Below are 20,936 nucleotides of genomic sequence, written 5' to 3'. Positions count from 1 at the left end.
CAAAACCAACCAACCAACCAACCAACCAACCAACCAACCAAACCAAAACAACAGCAACAGCAACAAACCCGTTATTCCCCTGTGACCTCTCTCCTTGCTAACCCAATCGTGTGGTGTCCAAGGCCTGCTTATATTCTCTTGGACTCTACTTTCCTGGTTCCTTGCCTTGTCAACCCAAGCTTTCCACATGTGACCCCCAAGTATGTTGCATTTTCCAGTATTCCAGTCACTGCTTCATTCCCTGTGTTCCTTAAAAGCTGTGGCCATAGTCACTTTCATTTTTGCACCTCTCGCCCCCAGTTATTCAAATACTGCATGCCTTCCTTCCTGTTTCTGTTTATAGCTCTTGGACATTTCTAGTTATGCCTGTGGGTTCATGCACACTTTCTATATTTGGCACTGGGGACAAATACTGTAATGCATTATTGTATAATTTAATTTGTGTGTCTATGTTTTGTACACACCTTGGGGACCAAGGCCACTTTTGACAGTTCGGTTGAGTATGTCACACTGCCCTTTGTCATGGTGCATAGAGATATGTGAAGTAGATGGCACTTCAAAGATTCTTCCTATAACTCTCCTGTCTGGCTGGAATGACTGTTTCATTCTCAACTCGATCCAGCATCATTTTCTGGTTCTTATGCACTGTGTATAATGAGATTTGCTTTGAGTTATCAACACTGCAGGGGAATGTTTAAATTAGAAAGAGAAACCCCACCATCAGTTTCTTTGAAAATGGAATAAAAACACAAAGATATTTTCCCTATATTCTATTATCAAAATATAATCTAAATTCAAAGCTATCATACCAACAATGCCATTGTTTTCTCAAGATTGTGAACTTGGTTTGGAAAATGTATTTATCAAAAGTAATTAAATGGAAATAAAAATCTCTATACACTTCGGCATAATATTTCTTGCAACCATAAATAGCACTGGCTAATGCTGAGCAACTAACAGAATAGATGGAAAATGCAGATCTCTTTCACAGAATCTCTGGACTTGGGAATTGAACAGTAGCCCTTTAAAACTGGAGAGTGAGGTTCAATGGAGGAAGCAGGCTTTACTAATGAGAGTGTGCAAGAAGAAGGCCCAAGGTTCCCTTAGTTCTTCTATTCCTTAACCAGGAGTGGGAGGCCAACACATTATCATAGTCATTCAAAACTTGCTAAGCTTCATTTCAAGGAAGCCTAAGCTCGTAGGGAGAAAACAGGGAGCCATGTTTTCTTCCTTTCACATCTTCCCTTTTTCTGCTGTGCCCTGACTAGGAGTCCCAAGAGCCTTCACCTCAGTTCTGCCATTAGACACACCACTCACTAGGTAAGGATAGACACTCTACAACCATGAACTAGAACTCAAGATGTGTGTGTGTGTGTGTGTGTGTGTGTGTGTGTGTGTGTGTGTGTGTGTGGTTGTGTGTGTGTACCAAGGTGCATGCAGAGTCAGAAGATGAATATGACAGTTAGTTCTCTTCCTCTATCATACAGGCTCTGGGAATCACACTCGGGGTCATCAAGTTTGACAATAAGTACCCTCGTGCACCAAGTCATCTCACTGGCCCTCAAGACATGTTTTAAAGGGTAATTAATTATTTCTCAGAGCTTGTACCATGTTCTCAGTCATGAATCTACCCTGTGTGTGAGTAAGATTGAATGCAGAAAACATGGTTTTCAGGATGTGACGGATCCCATGTAGGAGTGCATAGTGTAATAGAACGGATATTTTAGAGTGTGACTTGTGGAAGGTTAAGGAGACATAAACAAGGGCCGAGTTTATTCTTTTCCTTCTCGAGGTGGTCAAAAGGGAAGGATTTCCAGGGGTGTTTCCCAGCCAGTGACCATGTGAGCAAGGTCTTGAAGGAGACACACAAATATCAGTAGCTGGGGAGTGACCTGGAGGTGACATGGCCAAAGGTAGAGAAAGACTGAAAGCATTTGAAATGCTCTGGGGACTGGACAAGAAAGGTGCTTAGGTAAACTGACTGGCTATCATACACCAGGAGCTGGTTCACAAAACTGATATAAAGCTTAGTTTCCTAAAACAATATATTCCCGGTCTTCTGCAAGGCATGGAGACTGGTAGCAGCTGGAAAGTCGTGTCCATCCAGGTCAGCCTCGAAGGAAGCTTGTTATAACAGACCAGTGTGCTGTGCAGCAGGGAACATGGGTATTTCCTTCTTGAGAAGAACTGAGAAGACAGGACAGATGCAGATGGGGATGAGAAGGAATCTGATGGAGGAATGTACCTATGTGTGTGAACAGACAGGTGTGATCATCCTGTGGAAGGAAAAGGGGGCGGGGCTGAGAGAGCAGGGTGCTTAGAGTCCTGAACAGAAGCCATGGAAGATGACCGTGGAGGTCTACTTATTGTCAAGGGAGACTTGGCAGCTGGCATGAGAAGTCTAGGTCAGGGATGAGAAACTAGGGAGGACTGTCCTCGCATTGTAACCACTCATCATGTGGATGAATGGCTTCCCAGCATGCGTCCTAGTGTGAACTACGCTAGGCACTGTGTCCAGCACTCCGGACCCAGAGAAAAACAGAAACAGTCTCCCTCCAGGAACTTGTGGCTGAATAAGATGGAAACTTGTGAACAGCTCCATGTGCGTAAGTGCTACAGCCAGGAAGACAAAGGAGTATGTGTGAGAAATGTTAGGGGCTCTGAAGAAGAGGTGAAGCTTTGCTGCGTGGAGGGTGAGAGTGCCAGGAAGATTTCCCAAAAGCGCTTCTGCAGAAGTGTCTGAGGTGAATGGCCAGGCACTGGGGGAGGGGCACAAAAGAGCAGCAAAACAGTAACAATTAGGGGAGCTCTGGAGGTACCCCAACACTTAGCAGCTTTTCTATGTTTGATTCTTTCTTTCTTTTTAAAGAAGAGTTACAGAGAAGGAAAGGAGAAGTGTAAGTGGAGAATCACACCACCATTTATTTCTGCTCCAGTGCGAGGTCTGAGCACGGTGTGTGGGTGGAAGAAAGGGAGGGGGACTGCTAGCCATGGTGGCGCAAAGAGCCACTAAAGTCAAAGCTCCACGAACAGGAACCAGAGCAGGGAGAGCCTGGGATGCGGTGGGGGTGCAGACAGACAAGGCCGGAACGAACGGGTAGGGAGAGGACCCATTCTGAAGATCAAAGAACTATGATAGTAAAGTGTGGGAAGAGACACTTTCCAACTGCCAGAGCATCTCCAGAGGGCTGAAGTGACCCCAGCCTCTTGGGCTGTAAGTAGAGCACAGAAAGAGCGGGGTGGCATGTGGCTTTTATCTCATTGATTTTGTAATTTCTGAGGTGTATGAAGCCAGAGCAGGCAGCACAGAACAGAAGAGAGCCCATATATTACCTAGCTCTTTATACTCTAGGTGTCGCAAGCCTGTGTACATTATAAACAGCCGAGTGGAAATTAGCTGGCAAGCGCAGGTTGGAATAGGTCAGACATTTGTGTGTCTTAACATTTTTCACTGGTTTATCTACTAGCTGTTCATAGTACAACAAAGTGCAAACTGACCAAAGTTATCTGAAAGCTGTTAGTGTCATGCAGTATTTTAGATTGTTGTTTTAACAGTTCACTCTAGCTACAAGATACACGAAAGGGGAACTAAAGTCAGTGGAGTTCAGTACTGAGCTAAAGAGATGCCCGGTGGCTGTACTACTGTAGTAATCATGTTTCAAAGCAATTGAAAAGACAATTTTACTGGTTTGAGAAAAACCTTACAGAATGGACTCTTTTTTTTTTTTTTTTAAAGTGGAAAAATCTCTGCACAGAGCAAGTGTCTGGGAAGAGAAGCAGCCTCCCTAGATGTTGCCTGGATGTAGCTCTGGGACCTTGGGAATTCCCTCCACGTACAACTTATAAAGCGCTCAGACTTTTACAGGAAGCTGCCCAAACACTACAGACTACATGATTTCATTCCTCCCATGTTGACTTGTTGAAGCCTAAAACACACAGGATGGAATTTGGAGGTGGGGACTTCAGAGGACATTGAGTCATGACAGTGGTACCTCCAGACAAAAGAGATTGGTGTTCCTATCGAAAGTCCCTAGAGATGCCCCTCAGACCTTTGGAGACACATCAGAACATGGCCATCTATGAGCCAGGAAGTGGTCCTTCACTAGTCACCCACAAGCCAACACCTGAACCCTGGACTTCCCACATTCCAGATCTGTGGGTATAACTTGACGTTGTTGTTAAGCCATCTTGTGTATGGGGTTTTGTTGTTGTAACCCAAGCAGGCTGAATGCTCTTTGTGCAGCGTTGTAGGGAATGTGAGGCCTGACATGCTGGATAATACAGCCCCACGCAGGTCTTCACCATCCTGTCCTTGAACACCATTTGCATGCTGCTCCATGTGACCGTTTACTGTCTCAGAAACTCAAGTCACAGGATTGTCACTGTTCCAACTGTCCTTGCTTTACAATCGACCAGCCTATAATTTGGTGGCTTTGTTTTTTTTTTTTGCTCACAGATTCTGTGAATTTGGAGTTTGAATAGGCCATGACAGGGGGAGTTTTTGTGGTCCATAATTTCAGTTGCTTCAGCTGGAAAGGCAGGAAGGCTGGAGGTGATAGGAATAATCTACCTGCCACTTTATGCCGACTCTAAGGCTAACTGGCCTCAGATAAGGCTGCTGACTGGATCTCCTGGAAACAACTCATTCATGTGGCTTAGGCTAGCTCCCAGGACAGCAGTGTAGACATCTCTCGGGGTAACTGAGCTTTTCTCTGCTGCCATCTGTTTAGGAATGTATAAAACCATAGAAGAGATATGAGGATGGTAACAAATTGAGAGGGTATTTTTCTCTTAAACACTTAAACTATATTAATATATAGGTGCTTCTCTTGCTGCTTATGTGATAGGCACAAACCCCGGATGTACAGAGTATGGAGGAAAAAGAAGAGGTGTAGGGAATCCTCACACTGGTCATGGAAGGAAGAAGCAGAATCTTAAGAGGAATTGAGCTTAATTCAGCACTATAGTCTGCAGACTTAGTGATGCACACATGTACTGTCATTGCTTATTCTTGCATCCCCTGCACAGTTCATTAGGGAGAGGGGCCAGGAGGCCAGGAAGTCTTGCCCTCATTCTGAAGTGTTCTGTGCTTTGCAACCCTCCCAGTTCTCCTAAATGGCAATGAAGGGAGAGGTGACTGAGCCAGGGTTATCCCTTCAAGGCCACAATGATTCTGTCCGTCAACCTGTTCCTAAATAGAATACCAGCGGATTCTTTCTCACAGGCTTTCACGGGATGCTGGCCTTGCCTCGGCACACAGACTTGTCTGGGCCCGACTTCCTGAGGCAGGAAGGTGGTTCTATTTTTTGTTTCCTCTCACAGCAGTGAGGAAGCAAACACTCTTAGGGCAGGAAGTCTGAGCAGGAATTTGTCGACAAAAGCTTTTTTGTAGGTTTGAGGAAAAGGTGTCTTACAAATTTCCTCTGACAGCTGGCTGACCATTTCCCTGGAAATACACAGGATGTCTGACTTCCAATGCCGTGGGAACATTCACTGTGGACAAGCACCCAATTTTAGAATAGCAATATTTGTGATCTAAGAATTGAGATGGGGGTGGGGTGTAAGGATAGAGAGAAATCTAGAACTCTGGGTTTGTTGTGAATATACTGGGCTGTACTGGTGAGCAACTGATCAGCTCTTCTACGCTAATGTGTTCAAGTTTCTTTTAAAAAGAAAAATTACCCTGGAGAGATGACTCAGTGGTTAAGAGTACTTGCTGCTCTTGCAGAGGACCTAAATTTGGTTTACCTATGTGGTGGTTTATAACCACCTATAACTCCAGCTTCAGGGAATCCAATGCCATCTTCTGACTTCCATGAACACCAGGCATGTATGTGGTACACATGCATACATATGCAAAGACACTTATACACATGAAATAAAAATGTCTTTAAGGAAAAAGAGACAAAACAAATTTCTCAGCCCAAGACTGCTCAATGGACTCTCTAGTTTTGTTCTTCTGTCTGACTGCAGTTTTGGCTTCCTAAAGAGTTCAAAGGAAATACAGAAAAGAAAACAAACACCCGACTAAGGAGAGGAAAGGGAAGAAATGAAAGGCTGGGAACACAAGGACTTTGAGCCCCTAAGAACTGAGGATATGCTCTAATGCTGCAAGAACAGACAACACTTCCCTTCCTGTTTTTTCTTGCGCCTACTCAAAGCAGCAATCTTGACTTTGAGGAAAAGAAAGTTATGTAATATGGCTCACCAAGTCAACAGGAGTATGCATGGCATTGCATCCGGTGTACAGGACAAAGAAAGACATTATTAGGAACTACAAAGCGTTTTGGAAAGATGTGATGGAAGGTCTTCCAAATAACACCAGCCTTTGAATGGCTGCTCTCCTCACCTCGGTCAAAGCCAAGAAGTAAATTCCTTTACGGCAATCATAGCAGGAGTTGTGTACACCCGTGCTTGCTGAGGTCACTTATGAAGTGTGCCCAGTCTTTCCATCTGTCCTTCCCATGAGTGGAACTATGGTGACCAACACATAGAATTGATAGACGGGTTCAACTTGAAAGATACTGCACAGAGAGAGCCTGGGAGCTCTGCAATAGGTTGCTTGGTTCAGTCCTGGGAAGTCATTAGTCACCTCAGACTGGTGTGGCTCAAGTGAGGAAGAGGGAAGCCTGTCTTAGGGAGTCAGGAAGCAGGACCAAGGGGCGTGGCAACCGTGGCAAATGGTTTAGTTCATCCACAGTACAGTTCTTTTTTTCACCTTTTTCAATTAAGAAATTCTACTGGGCTGGAGAGATGGCTCAGCAGTTAAGAGTACTTACTGCTCTTGTGGAAGACCCAAGTTCAGTTCCCAGGACCCCTGTCAGGCAGTTCACAGCCACCTGTAACTCCACCTTCAGGGGGATATGATGCCTCTGGTGTCTGTGGGTATCTGCTCTCAAATGCACATACCCACACACAGATACATGTACATACACATATTTAAAAATAACTTTAAAAGTCTTCAGAAAAAAAATCATCCTAGGAGAAAGAATTACTATCCTTACTGTTTCCTGACGCATGTAATTGGAGCCTACAAAATATCCTATAAACACAGGCATTACCCCTCCAGAGCCCAGTAGTTATTTAGTTAAGAGATCCTCTCAAATAACTCAGTACAACAGAATTTCCCTCTAGGTGTCATTGTGCATGCATGTGTTTCTGGGGGTGCAACCTGGGCCCCGAACAGGCTAGACAGGCACTCTACCACTGAACTACACACTTAGCCCCCACAAAATAGGTATAGTCCAGATTGGTCTTGAACTTGAGACCCTTCTGACTGAGCCTCTTTAGCATCTTCCTTTTGGAGGGCAGCAAAGCGGCTGGCTTGTCCCTGTGGATTTGAGCACATCATTGGTGCCTTACTACTTCAAAACAAGTTACCTCATTTTATGTGTGTGTGTATATCAACATGGAAAGTGAATAGGAATCACTGTAAGTACATGTTGCTTTGTATAATGACAAAATGTCAAGGGTAAGAACTGCTTCACTGTGAAGCTCTGTTAACATATCCAATGTCATTCATCTTTAGATTTTCTCTAACCCTCATTTCTGGATTTTTATTCATGAGAAAAATATAAGTAGTTAAGATAAAGAAATATGACTCAGTAAAACAAAAGCGGACTCATAGGTCAAAAGGCTTGGGTTCTGGTGCCTTGTGGTTTTCCTAACAGCCTGGGTGTCTATGGGCTACTCCCTTTTCATTTTACAACAAGAAAGATTGGTCAGATCAGTTTAAGGACTGTACCATTTGCCTGATTTTCTGAATGAGATAGGCATTTTCAAACTTTGTCTTCTCCCTTCCGGGCCCCTAGAATGTGCTGGCAATTCCCATGGTTGTTTTTCAACTGAATTCAACAACAAGCTGAAGTCTTTGGATTGATTTTGTTCCCAGAATGTTGGTGAAGAATTATAAGCACTATATTGTCCTATGCTCTGGGTCTTAATGATCCAGGAGCCTAAATTTCAGGGTTTTGTTTCTGGACACCATTAGGTCTGCTGTATGTTAATAAATAAACATCGTCAAATCTCCTAAGCATATTACCCTGCAAAAATGAAATATGGCAGAATCCTAAATCTGATACCTCGGAGATCTGTCTTAGACCTATACGGCATTGGTAAGTCAGTTCCAGTGACTCTGAATTGAGGCAGAATAAAGAGTTGCTGGCCAGGAGTCAGCCATCCCAAGCATCTCACTGTGCTCTAGTAAGTTTCTATTTCGGAACATGACCAACTGTTTGCACAGTGAGCCTCCCTTGTGAGAATTGGCTCTGTGTGACTTTTAGGGGCTCCTACTGCTCACTCAACTAAGGGAGCTGATGTTTGTTAGGTACCTACACTGTAGCAGACACTGTTGAATATCTTGTATGTGGTACCTCTTGGTTCACTAAAATTCCTTTAGAGTATTTGGATCTCCAGTGTCTTCTGGAGAATGTAGCCATGTGAATTTGAATCTACTTCTGATCATCACATAGCACAGGGTTGTCTCATCTCAATCATTCACTATGCCCGAATATATATCCTTGATTTCCCACTGGTAACTTTGATTGTTCCAAAGGATTCATTTATTCTGTAAGCAATAATTCTAATGCTGACCTTTCCTTAGTCTATTGCCTCAATCTGGGTGTAATGTAGCCAGCTTCATGGAGTCTTTTGAGATTTACTCCAAGTTTGTGTATCCTAGTACTCAAAACATACATATTGAATTTAACTCATGTCATTTGGTTAAAATATAGGGTTTAAAAGAAATTGGCATTTAAGAAGTGTGGTAAATATGTGTACTATGGAGAATTGTCTTATGTGAGGGTTGTTATAGCAATGCATTTGGACATATTTGGGACTCATTATAAAGAGAGAGGCAAGACATTCTAAGAAAGGTGCCCAAAGAGTGAACTAATAACAAAATATCCTGGCCTTTCTGATGTTACAACACTGTGATTGGTGGATGAAACAGATGAGTGCCATTCAATGAAGATCTGGCTAGTTTTAGGTTTTAGTGATGCATTAAAGATGGCTAATTTCAGAAACGGATGTGTTATTGGTAATCTTCTGTTACTAGTAATTCCTAAGGATGTCTGTACCAACATGACACCACTCTAAGTGTTGGGTGGCAGTGCCCCATCTCGCCTTTACATATACCAGGCTTACTGGAAAACTACGATCTGTTGCTCTTCACACGTGTTAGAAGCACGGTAGTCAAACATGGACACAGTCTAACATACATCCACGCTAGCTCTATTTCTGTTTCTAGTGAGGCACATCAGATATGTACCTGGGATTTACATGCCCTGTCTGAAGTTTGTAGTGATTGGCTCAGAAGGGCTCTCAATTCACTGCTGCTTTTAGGAATACCTGAAAACAACTGAGCAATTTGAACTGTGATCTGCATAAGATGTTCAGGTTAATTCTCCAAGTGGGACAAGAATAATAGAAAATTCTGTGTGAGTGCCTGTGAGAAGACATCACTACGTCTAAAGGGATATGGCTTCTAATTTGACTCTTGCCTGCCCTTTTGACATTTAGAGTGAAACCTCTCTGTGACCTGTCAGTGTGATTTGGCTTTGTATAAAGGGATCCAGCGTCACCTTCTGAGGACACAAACCAATCATTATTCTCCGTGGACCCCAAGCGTTATTACCTCCAGAGTGTCCATTTTCCCACAGCCAAAGCCCCTCTGCGTGCTTCCTGGAACGGGCTTTTCACTGGTACCGCCGGTTTCCATAGCTTCCCTCCTCACCCAGAAAATCCCCAGGACTGTAGAGTTAGCAGGGCAGTGCCCAAGTGTCAACGCCAAAAGAGATTTTCAAGAGTTTAGCTCAGCCTGCTAAGTACAGATTACATCATCAGGATTTTCATCATAATAAATTTTAATTTCCTTTTTCTTTCCAAGGAGAGAGAGAGAGAGAGAGAGAGAGAGAGAGAGAGAGAGAGAGAGAGAGACTTAAACATGTGAGAAGGAGACATTCACTCAGAAATAGAGTCAAGTCCAGTGTTTGTACATTGTGTATGAAGCAGTTTTCCCAAGGAAGGGCACATTAAAGATTTCTGAATGGAGAGGGAAGGAGGGCTGCCAGGCCCTTAAGGGATGTCCGAGGGTGAAAGCTGCATGTAAAGGTCATTGGGAAAGACCTGCATTCTCCTTAGTTTCTTGCAAACAAATTAGGTGTGGAAAGGGGCCTGTCCCTGTGCCTGAGTGCTCAGACCCAAACAGCTCCTTTGCTCAATGATAGTTCTTGGCGAGTGTGTTTCCTTATATTTCAAGATTAGCTTAAGTAATGAAAGCAGTTAACTTCATTTTTCAAATGACCTAAGTTTGTAATGAAGTTTAAAAAAATTGTCCAAATAAATATACAGAAATAGAGTGACACCCAATCTTCAGGATCCTTGGAGAGTTATGACTCTGGATATAGACAAACAGCACTTGCTGTGCCAAAACCAGCTTCCAAGTAAACTGAATGTTTTAACTGGTAAAGGAGATTCATATGGCAAGATTTTTATATACTATAAAAGACTGCCCACCAAAAAGAAAAATTTCCAAGACCTTCATAAAAGTCATCCAAACAGATCCTGTCATTAGTTTGCTGTCTGTCTGTCTAGAGAGAAGGAGAGGATCCTTCAGGTAAGAGGCTGTGTGTCAGCACACCCCACCCTTCTCTTTTCTAACCTTCAAATGACTTCTCTGCTTCTTTCTGCCTGTAACATTGCTTCGGTGCCAATAATTTATTTATTGGGCTTTCCCCTGTTTGTGCACATTTAAAGTTTTCCCAGGCATTTACTCTAACTTTCCAAGAAATATGTTCCTTTTAAGAATAACCATGGGCACATTATTTAACCTGTTTCTTTTCCCCTATTTGTTAACTGGAGACAGTAACCCTGTTTATCTGTGCCAAATGTTTTCTTTAAAAAAAAATGAGGTTTTTATTTATTCTTTGATAATTCCATGTAAATATATTTTGATTTTATTTTTCCTCTCCCCAAAGTCTTTCCAAACAATCCCTCACCTTCCTACCTACCCAAAAACATATTCCCTTTAAAAACAACAGTAACAAAAATATGAAAACGTGGAGTTCAGTTTATGTTGACCGACTACTCTCTGGCATGGCGCCTGCCCTGTGGCTGATGTACTCAGTGTCACTCGATTGGAGAAAACTGACTCTCCCTCACCCAGCAGTGGTCAAATGCCAATAGCTGTTTAGCTAAGAGTAGAACTTCCTTAGGGTGGGACTTTCTGCCTATCTCCCCAGCTCCAGTTTGGATTTTGTATGGCTTGAGCTTCTGCAGCTCTTGTGCTGTCTGTCAGAGTGTGCTGGCTTGTTTTATGTCAACCTGACACAGGCTAGAGTCATTTGAGAGAAGCAAATTTCAACTGAGAAAATGTCTCCATAAGATCAGGCTGTGGGCAGGTCCATAGGGCATTTCCTTAACCAGTGATTGATGGGGGAAAGCCCACTGTATTGTGGGTGGTACCACTCCTGGGTTGGTGTCTTGGTTTCTATAAGAACGTAGGCTGAGCAAGCCGTGAGGAACAGGCCAGGAAGCAGCACCCCCCCCCCCCACATGGCCTCTGCATCAGCTCCTGCCTCCATGTACATTCCTGCCCTGTTTGAGTTCCTGCCTTGGCTTCTCTCAATGAGCTGTGACATGCAAGCCAAATAAACTTTTTTCTCCACGAGTTGTTTTGGTCACAGTGTTTTATCATAGCAATAGAAACCCTAAGACACATAGTCTCTGTGAGTTTCTATGCACATCTGTCCCGTTGTATCTGGAAAATGCTGTCATTGAAGTTATCTACAACCTCTGGCTCTTCCATTCTTTCTGTTCCATCTTTTACCCAGATCTCTGAGCCTTGAGGGGAAAGGCACTATATAGACATTCCATTGAGGGATGAGCATTCTCAAGTATCTTATTCTCTGTTCGTTGACTAGTTGCAGTTTTCTTTTTCAATTGCCATCTAGGGCAAGAAGGAGCTTCTACGTTGAGAGTTTAGCAATGCACGAATCTATGGATATAGCAATGTGCCATTAGGAGTTACTTTTATTACTGTGTTCATTAAGCAGAATAATTGTAGTGGCTTTTCCATAGGGCCCATTATTTATCAAACCTCAGGTTCTAGACTTCATTGGAGTCAGGTATGGGTTCCACTTCATGGAGTGGGCCTTAAATCCAACCAAAAGGTTGTTGGCTACTCCCATAACATTCATGTCTCTATTGCACCAGTGGGCAGATATTTTGCCAGGCAGGTTGCTGTTCACACAGGATTCATATCTGGGTGAAATTGATGATTTTCTCTTCTGTTACTGAATTTAGCATTTTCTAGCACATTTTCTAGCTAGTAAGGATGAAGGTGAGTACCAGCTGAGTACCAGATTTCTCCATGTTCTATGGAGTCTATGGCATATGTATGTGGAGTCTTACCATCAAGTTGTGGAGGGTAACCAATGACATTGGCAATAGCCTGTAATGTTAGGGGCCTCATTGGCCCAAATCTCAAAACGTTGCCACCCATTCCTGGTACCAGGGTTTTATCTGCTATCATATGGTGTGTAGTTGGGATATTATTCCTCCATTATAGGGTAACTCCATATAAATTCCTTTTATCTATGGCAAACACTTTTAATTGACTGGCTAGTAACTCTGCACTTCTTTTAAGTTTTAGAGATTTATCTTTGACTTTGTGAACATATAACATGTTCAAATGGATTGAACCCCTGCCCTAATTGTTTAAGATTTTTAAAAAAGTTTGTGTTTTTGGTTTCTCACCAGTACTAAGTGTTAGGACACTATTGCTGATGATACCACATGCTTTGCTTTTTGGGCAGAGAAAAGACAAGCTGGAACTGCACTGGAAGCTTCCTTCAAGATATGTCCATTGATGCAATAGTAACAAGAATGTTACATGGGTAACCAACCCCTTTCCATGGGAGAGAATTCACGCCCTGGTACTGTAAACCTGGTCAAAATCCTGTGGCTGAGGAAGGCATTGGCTCTAGTACAGAAGATACTACTGTTGTTTTGGTAAATAGACATGCGTGCCTGTCAAGTTGCCTTCTAAGTGTTTCTGTTTTATTCCTGTGGATGAATCCTCCTGCCATCTTCTATGATCAGAGAAGCTTCTTTTTGCGGTGGGAGGCAGCGAATACAGACTCTTAAGTGGTCAAAGTGCTGAGAATAATTGACTGTTGAGTGCACAGCCATAAAGAGGACATGCACATCAACTAACTTCTCGAAGGTCCAGGAAACACGGTAACTTTTGATTTTTGTGATCATTTAAAAAAATCAGTAGGTTCTTGTAAGACCTCGTCTGCTCCATTTGTAAACAATAAAAATAAAACGGACACCATAAATACTTTGATTGTGTGTATTCTTCTCAACCTTTCAGGTTCTTAGAATATTTGATTCCCAGAGCGATCTGTAACATCCATAGCTTTAATATTTTGTAGATGACTGGCCCATCTTCCAGATATAACTTAACTGAACAATTTCTGTTTCTTCACTGATTTTAGCATAACATTTTCATGCACTAACTTTTCTAAATAGATTTGGCTGTTTTAGATTCTTTATCATATTTTATTAATTCATTTGTATAAAATATGATAATACTAAACTGTTTATTGTAAAAATACATTTTTATGATGATTGAGTCATCTGTTACTTTTTTTAGAACTTTCTTACTGTTCCATTGTGTTTATCTTCCCATTGCACCATTAGATTTTTTTTTCTCTAATTTAAAATATTCAATTGGCATTTAAAAAACAAAATGAGCCGGGCGGTGGTGGCGCACGCCTTTAATCCCAGCACTTGGGAGGCAGAGGCAGGCGGATCTTTGTGAGTTCGAGGCCAGCCTGGTCTAGATGAGCGAGATCCAGGAAAGGCGCAAAGCTGCACAGAGAAACCCTGTCTCGAAAAACCTAAAAAAAAAAACAAAAACAAAAACAAAATGATAAAATTATAAAATGAAAATAAAACTTGTTGGTAGGGACTGGGGGGATGGCTCAGCAGGTAAAACATCCCCTATGCAATCCTAGCAACCTAAACACCTAAATTAAATTTGATACCCAGAATCCACATTAACACGCACGCACGCATGTGCACATACACAGACACAGTAACAACAGCAATGCAGTGGTTTGCATCTGTAATGACAGAGTTCCAAAGGTGATTTGGGAAAAAGATACAGGAGAATTGGCTGGACGCTTGCAGACCAGCTACCTAGCCTGGACTATATGAGCACCTTGTTAGGGAGACAGAAAGAGGGGAGAGGGAGAGGGAGAGGGAGAGGGAGAGGGAGAGGGAGAGGGAGAGGGAGAGGGAGAGGGAGAGGGAGAGGGAGAGGGAGAGGGAGAGGGAGAGGGAGAGGGAGAGGGAGGGAGGGAGAGAGAGAGAGAGAGAGAGAGAGAGAGAGAGAGAGAGAGAGAGAGAGAGATCGATCTTGCCTTAAGAACAAGAAGCAAATCAGCTCCTGAAAGTTGTTCTCAGCTTCCACATGAGAACAGTTTGGTCACTCTCCACAGCCACCACTGCCCCAAATTTAAGAAAAGCATTGTTGGGAGATGGTCACAATCAATTTATTGGTAACCTCTTAATAATAATATTTTTTTGCTCTAGAATCAAAGGATTTCCCTTTTACCATATTCTTTAAGAGAACTTTATAGTTTTCTCTTTTAAAATTATGTGGATTAGGACCAGTGAGCTGACTCCCTGGGTAAAGGTGTTAAGACCTGAGTTTGATTCCTGGAACTCATGTAAAGATAGAAAGAAGGAATCTACTCCACAGAGCTGTCCTATGACTTCCATATGAATGCTGTGGCATGTGTGGCCACACATCATGTAACACACAGACAAATAATAATAGTAATAATGATAATAATAATAATAATAATAATAATAATAATTACATTTAGTGGATATATTACTGAACTTATACCTATGTTTTATCAATTAAAAGGGTGTCTTTTCTTCCACTGTATTTTCTAAACTTTTGTGTGTGTTTGTATCAAGAGATGTTGGATGTTTTCCTTCTTAAACAGAATTTGCTTAACTTGACAGATTGCTACTGCTTTATAGACTGAATCTAACCAATGCTGTAAACTGTGGTGGGAGACATCGTAACAGATGCTGGAAAAGGCTAGCACACACCTTCAGACATGTGTGTTGGGCATGGGGGACAGTGGCTATAATCCAACATGGAGGTGAGCAAAATGGCTTCCTTCAGAGTCATTCATGAAGACCATTGCTAAAATTAAAAACAAATGCTTGAAGTTGGGTGGTGGTGGAGCACGCCTCTAATCCCAGCACTCAGAGATAAAGGCAGGAGAATCTCTGTGAGTTCAAGGCCAGTCTGGTCTACAAAGTGACTTCTAGGACAGCCAGAGCTGTTGCACAGAGAAACCCTGTCTCAACAACCCCCCTGCACCGCAAAAAGCTTGAAGTTTAAGTTCTAGAGTGTTTTCTCTTATTCCTTTATTTCTAAGCTATGTACATTTTTTATGTTTTGAAGTTGAAAAGCATCTTATAGTTCATATATACATATTTTGTAGAAAGTTTTCTTTCTTGCTGAAATGTTATTTACCATTAAAAATTTACTGCATCTAAGAATAAAAATATATATGATGTAGATTCCCATGTTCTATCTGAGAAAGCAAGTGTACTTTAATATATTTATTAATAGTATCTAAAATTCATTGCTCAAAATACAATGCAGATGATGGGGTGATTAAAAAAGAGTGACATTTAACATCTTTGAATTTTCAAAAGCGTTTAATATATTAGGTAAAGAGTAGCATTCCATTTAAGTCATGTAAGTTTCTAAACTCAGCTACCAATGCCATTCTTACAATATGGCTTCAGATGGTACATTATAATGAAGAAACAAAGTTCTCTGCCACTACATAATTTCCTTTAAAATTTTAGTCTGAGTATGCTGGCTAGTTTTATATCAACTCGACACACACCAGAGTCATTTGCAAAGAGGGAACTTCAATTGAGAAAATGCAGTCAATTTATTGACTATTGATGTGGGAATACTTAGATAATTACTGTGGCTAGTGCCACCCCTGCCACCCTGGGCAAGTGGTTCTGTGAGCTATAAGAAAGCAGGCTGAGCAAGTCATGGTGAGCAAGTCAATAAGCAGCACCCCTCCATGGCCTCTGCATTAGCTCCTTCCTCCAGGTTCCTGTCCTGTTTGAGTTCCTGTCCTGACTTCCTTTGATGATGAACAGTAATGTGGAAGTGGAAGACAAATAAACCCTTTCCTCTCCAACTTGCTTTTGGTCATGTTGTTTCATCATAGCAACAGAAAGCCTAGCTCAGACACTAAGTTAACTTGGGTCAAATTACGGCGTCAGTGTTGAAAAGGAGCAGAACCGTCACTCATATTTTATACGTGTTCTCTTTGAGTTGAATTCTAAATGAACATAATAGGAAAATTAGAAGATGCAGAAATTAACTCACTCATATACTTGTAATCCCTAGTTCAAAATTAAAATGGGAAGAATTCTGTTCATGACAACACTAATAATATTTAACACCCTTGGAAAAAACTAAGAAAGGATGGAAATGAATTTAAGAAAATCATAAAAGTCTGCTAAAGTACATACAATTACAGACACATGGGGGATCTTATTGCTTCTTTCTACAGAAATCCTAATTACTAAGGCACTTAGAACAGAGAGAGATTTAACAGCTTCCCTTTTAAAATCTTCATATTAGGGTTTAAAAATCTGCTGCTCAGTTGGCTTGATGCTATTGTTTGTGCTCAGTTTTCTCTAGGAACGTTAGCATCATGTTTTAATTCTACTTTTGGCCTTTTACAACAGGAAGGAAAACGAAATTCTGCACTTTTCCCCTCTTTTGGACCATTGCAGAGATTTCCCGCATCTAACTGTGCATGGGAGCATATTTAGAATAGTACTGCCACTTCAGCATGGCAACTGTGGTGGTGTGAGTGAGAAATGTCCCCCATAGACTCAGGAATCGGAACACTTGGTTCCAAGTTGCTGGTGCTGATTTGGGGTTGAGGTTAGGAGGTCCAGGTAGCTTTGCTGGAGGAACAGTGTCACTGGAGGTGGGCTTTGAGATTCCAGTTTGCTCTCTCTGCCTTAGCTTATGGTAAAGTGTGTGAGCTATTGCTTCCTGCTCTGAAGTCATGCCTGCTGCCTACTGCCATATTTCTCTACCATGATGAACACTCTTATTCCTCTGCAACCATAATCCAAAATAAACTTGTTCTTCTAGAAGTTGCATTGGCCATGGCACATGATCACAGAAACTGAAGAGTAACTAATGGGTGTCACATGCAATGATTTGTAATCACATGGTTGTTGGTGCCAGACTGCCCCTTTACTGCTAAAGAGGTGCTAGCTATTTTTCTGCTATATAGAGAACTTCACAGGCTTTATGGAAACCTGGTCATTCCAGAGGGCTCAATTCTCAAGGAACTGTGCCCACAGATAAAGGAATAGTGAAAACTTTTATACAAATAGAATTGATGTTTCCAATGGTGTCTGAGCTTATTTCCAAAACAATGTGTAGTGGTTTAAATGAGAATGGCCCCCATGGCTTGTATATTTTCGTGCTTAGTCAGCAGTTGGTGAACTGCTTGGAAAGATTAGGAGGTGTGGCCTTGTTGAAGTGGGTGTGGCTTTGCTGGAGGAGGTGTGTCACTGGGGGTGGGCTTTGAGATTTCAAAAGCCCAAGGTAGGCCCAGTCTCTCTCTCTCTCTCTCTCTCTCTCTCTCTCTCTCTCTCTCTCTCTCTCTCTCTCTCTTTCTCTCTCTCTCTCTCGGATCAGAATGTAGCTCTGAGCTACTGCTCCAGCACCATGTGTACCACAATGCTCCCCACTGTGATGATAATGGACTAACCCTCTGAAATTGTAAACAAGTCCCCAATTAAAAGCATTCTTTTGTATAATTTGCCTTGGTCATGATGCCTCTTCATAACAACAGAACAGTGACTAAGACACAACGTTAAGGTGAAAATCCTAATGATGTACAAGGAGTATATCTTTTAGTAAGAATTGGGTGCCAGATAAGTAGGTTGCTCTATGTAGCTGACTCTCACTGCTCATGGTAGTTATGTTATATAAAGTCACCACAAAACCTGAGCTGGCAAACACTGAGCTACTACTTGTAGCGGAAACACAAGGCTGAGTTCTTGTGAGCCATTGGCCACATTTTGGTCAACATATCAATACTTAATCTTGTTTTATGTATGTTTTTCATTAAATACTTTTTACTTAATATGTATTTTTAATTATTTAAAATAATTGAGCTTACAAGGATCAACACTTCAAGTTATACCTAAATGAGTGAAGCTTATTGTAATCCTGTATTTTCTCCATAAGACATACCATATGCCTTGAGCTATTCAAAACAGTAAAACCACCAATAAAACGTGTGTTCACCATACAAGAGGAGAACATTGGTTTGCTTGTAATGAGGGCATGAGACAACTCCAACACTCTACCATTCTACAGATCCACAAATGACTGCTTGAATGTCAGGAGTATTGACTTTGATGTCACAAATTTTGCCAGGTAAGTAAATTTACAAATAAAGTGTGTGAATAATGAGGATCCACCGGCTTGAATTTTCAATTTAACATCCCATGTTGCACAGGAAAAGCTAAGGCATAGTGGAGTTTTAAATTGTAAGCTTCAAGAACACATGAATAATTTGCAGTTTGAGTCTAACCTTTGCCCTTCCCACAAGTGTCCTAAATATTAATAATGAATGTATAAGTTGTCTTCTTTAAAGGAACTGAATACAGATGCAATATTTAAAAGATGAGGCATGTTCATATTAAAGCAGTGTATTGATCCATGGAATCAATTTTCTTGGACTTTTTTCAGTCTTATTTAAGACATTTGTTAAGTATTTATGGCAACAACATGCATTCACATTTTATTTTCTCTCAGGTTCATGACTTTCTGTTAAAAAAGAATAATGCAATTACAGAGAGGTAAATTCCCTGTAGAGAGGGAATTCTTAACTCTGCCTCTCACATCAGAATAACCTCGCCAGTTAAAACAGAAAACAGAATGTCCAAACTCTCACTTAGGCTAACAAATCAGAAACTATGTGGTTAAGGCCAAGGCTTCTGTAATATACTTTGTCTAATCTCAGGTTATCTGATTGTACAGCAAGGTTGAAATCCATTGAGCTGCATATTGAGGAAGCCATCTATGACACATCATTCTGTTTTCTATAAAAAAATCAAGAAAACTATGATGAACATGGTAAAGACGATCAGGCATGTGCAAGCCTGGTTTGTGGGTCATGTAAATAATTGTCTAGAGCCCTGTAATTTAACTGAAATAGAAAAAAAGAGCCTTGCATTTTGGCATGGAAACTCATGACCACATTCTCTTTCTTCTTTCATCTTAAACCTGCAGATGTTAGAAGATTCGTAGTCACGTCAACATACTAGAGGAGAGTCCATATTATCTCAAATTCCCAAGGGCAAAGGTTGCTCTTATTTTGCCTTTATTTAAAAAAATATTATTTATCTTCACCCATCAATACCCAAGGCTTGTGGGAGAACTGGCCCTGAGGTCTTAAGAGCAGGAGAGCTGCCCCTGCCCCCTACCAGCTGCAACACTGTGGAAAACGGGCCCTGCACCTCACCTGGTGAGCACAACAGAGCTGCCTCTGTTAGCAGAGGTATAGGTGAGCCAGTCCCAAATTCGTGAGTGCAGGAGAGCTCTCCTCACTACTGTCTGTCATGCAGCAGCATAGGAGGGCAAGAGATGACTTGCTTATCCCCTCCCCTCATTGCCTGTGACAGACAAAGGAGCTGACCCTTCCCCATACCAGCTGCAGCACTCAGCAAAGTGAGCCTTCTTCCTCACCTGGGCATCACAGTAGACTGACCCTGATGGCACAGGCATGAGTGGGATAGCCATGAGGGTGTGAGAGTGGGATAGCAGGTCACACTCCCCTCATTGTCCATGTGGTGGTGAGAGTGAGGGAAAGGTGCCCTCCGCCCCTTGCCCCTTCCACCTGTAGTGGGCAATGGAGCTGATCCCCTTACCAGCTGCAGCACTCAGCAAAGTGGACCCTGCACCTCTCCTGGGCAGCACAGTAGAGCTGATCCTATTGGTTGAGGAGTAGGTGAGCCAGCCCCAAAATTGTGAGCAAGGGAGAGCTCTCCCCATTACTTGTCTGTCATGTGGTGGCATGGGCGGGGGAGAGATCGCCCCATACTTCAGGTGGGAGACCTGGCCTTGAGGTCATAAAAGTGGGAGAGCTGTTCCTGTCCCTCAGCAGCAGCAGCACTTGGGAGAGTGGCCCCTAAACCTTGCCCGGGCAACACAGTACAGCTGACTCTGAAGGAGTAGGTGTGGGAGAACCACCCCTGAGGATGTGAAAGCTGGAGAACTGCCCCCACCCCTTGCTCATCACTACAGGGGATGACCTAGCTTTCAGCACTGGTGGTGAGCACTGGAGAGCTGGTGGGCTAGCCAACTCAGCACCTACCCAGGCCCACAATCAGGGGTAAGTGTTGGTCCACCCCAACATCTACTCCATCTGTGATCTGCTGGAGCACAGGTGGGGGATGGTGGCGATTCTGCAGACCCAGGGCTACAGGATCTCCACAATACAGGACAACAACAGGATGTCCAGAAAGAGTCCAAGTGAGGGCCCAGTGTTGATAGTGTAGCAGAGGCCAGAGGCCTCGACCCAGACCAATGATTCTTTAAGATGAAAACTTGCATGTAAAGATATATGGATAAAGGGGTTTACGGCATGACTCACTGTGTCACACTGCAGCTTCTATGACAAGATTTTTCTCTTTCTTCCATTATTTTCTTTTTTATCTTAAATTTTATTTTGTTTTAGTTGGGAAGGGGTTACAGGGGCAGAAGGCAGATGCAAGGGGACAGGAGATAGGTAGGATCCAGATGCATGATGTGAAAGACACAAAGAATAAATAAAAAA

General features: G+C 42.3%; 1 protein-coding gene and 1 long non-coding RNA gene across 13 annotated transcripts in view; one reads left to right on the top strand and one right to left on the bottom strand.

The window, feature by feature from the left end:
* The window catches only part of LOC128102105 (uncharacterized), a 32,599-nt gene extending 19,242 nt beyond the window's left edge, over positions 1-13,357 (top strand). Inside the window, exons 2-3 of the long non-coding RNA XR_008215320.1 lie at positions 1,488-3,214; positions 3,737-13,357. This is a non-coding gene — a long non-coding RNA (uncharacterized LOC128102105). The remainder of the gene's footprint in view (positions 1-1,487; positions 3,215-3,736) is intronic.
* Positions 1-20,936, bottom strand: part of Sema6d (semaphorin 6D) — a 581,349-nt gene that overhangs the window by 108,283 nt on the left and 452,130 nt on the right. The gene's annotated exons all lie outside the window — the stretch shown is intronic.

This window comes from Peromyscus californicus, unplaced genomic scaffold (genome assembly GCF_007827085.1).
Source record: "Peromyscus californicus insignis strain IS unplaced genomic scaffold, ASM782708v3 Scaffold_7__1_contigs__length_154581171, whole genome shotgun sequence".
Lineage (NCBI taxonomy): Eukaryota > Metazoa > Chordata > Mammalia > Rodentia > Cricetidae > Peromyscus > Peromyscus californicus.
This window is presented reverse-complemented; position numbering and strand designations above follow the sequence as displayed.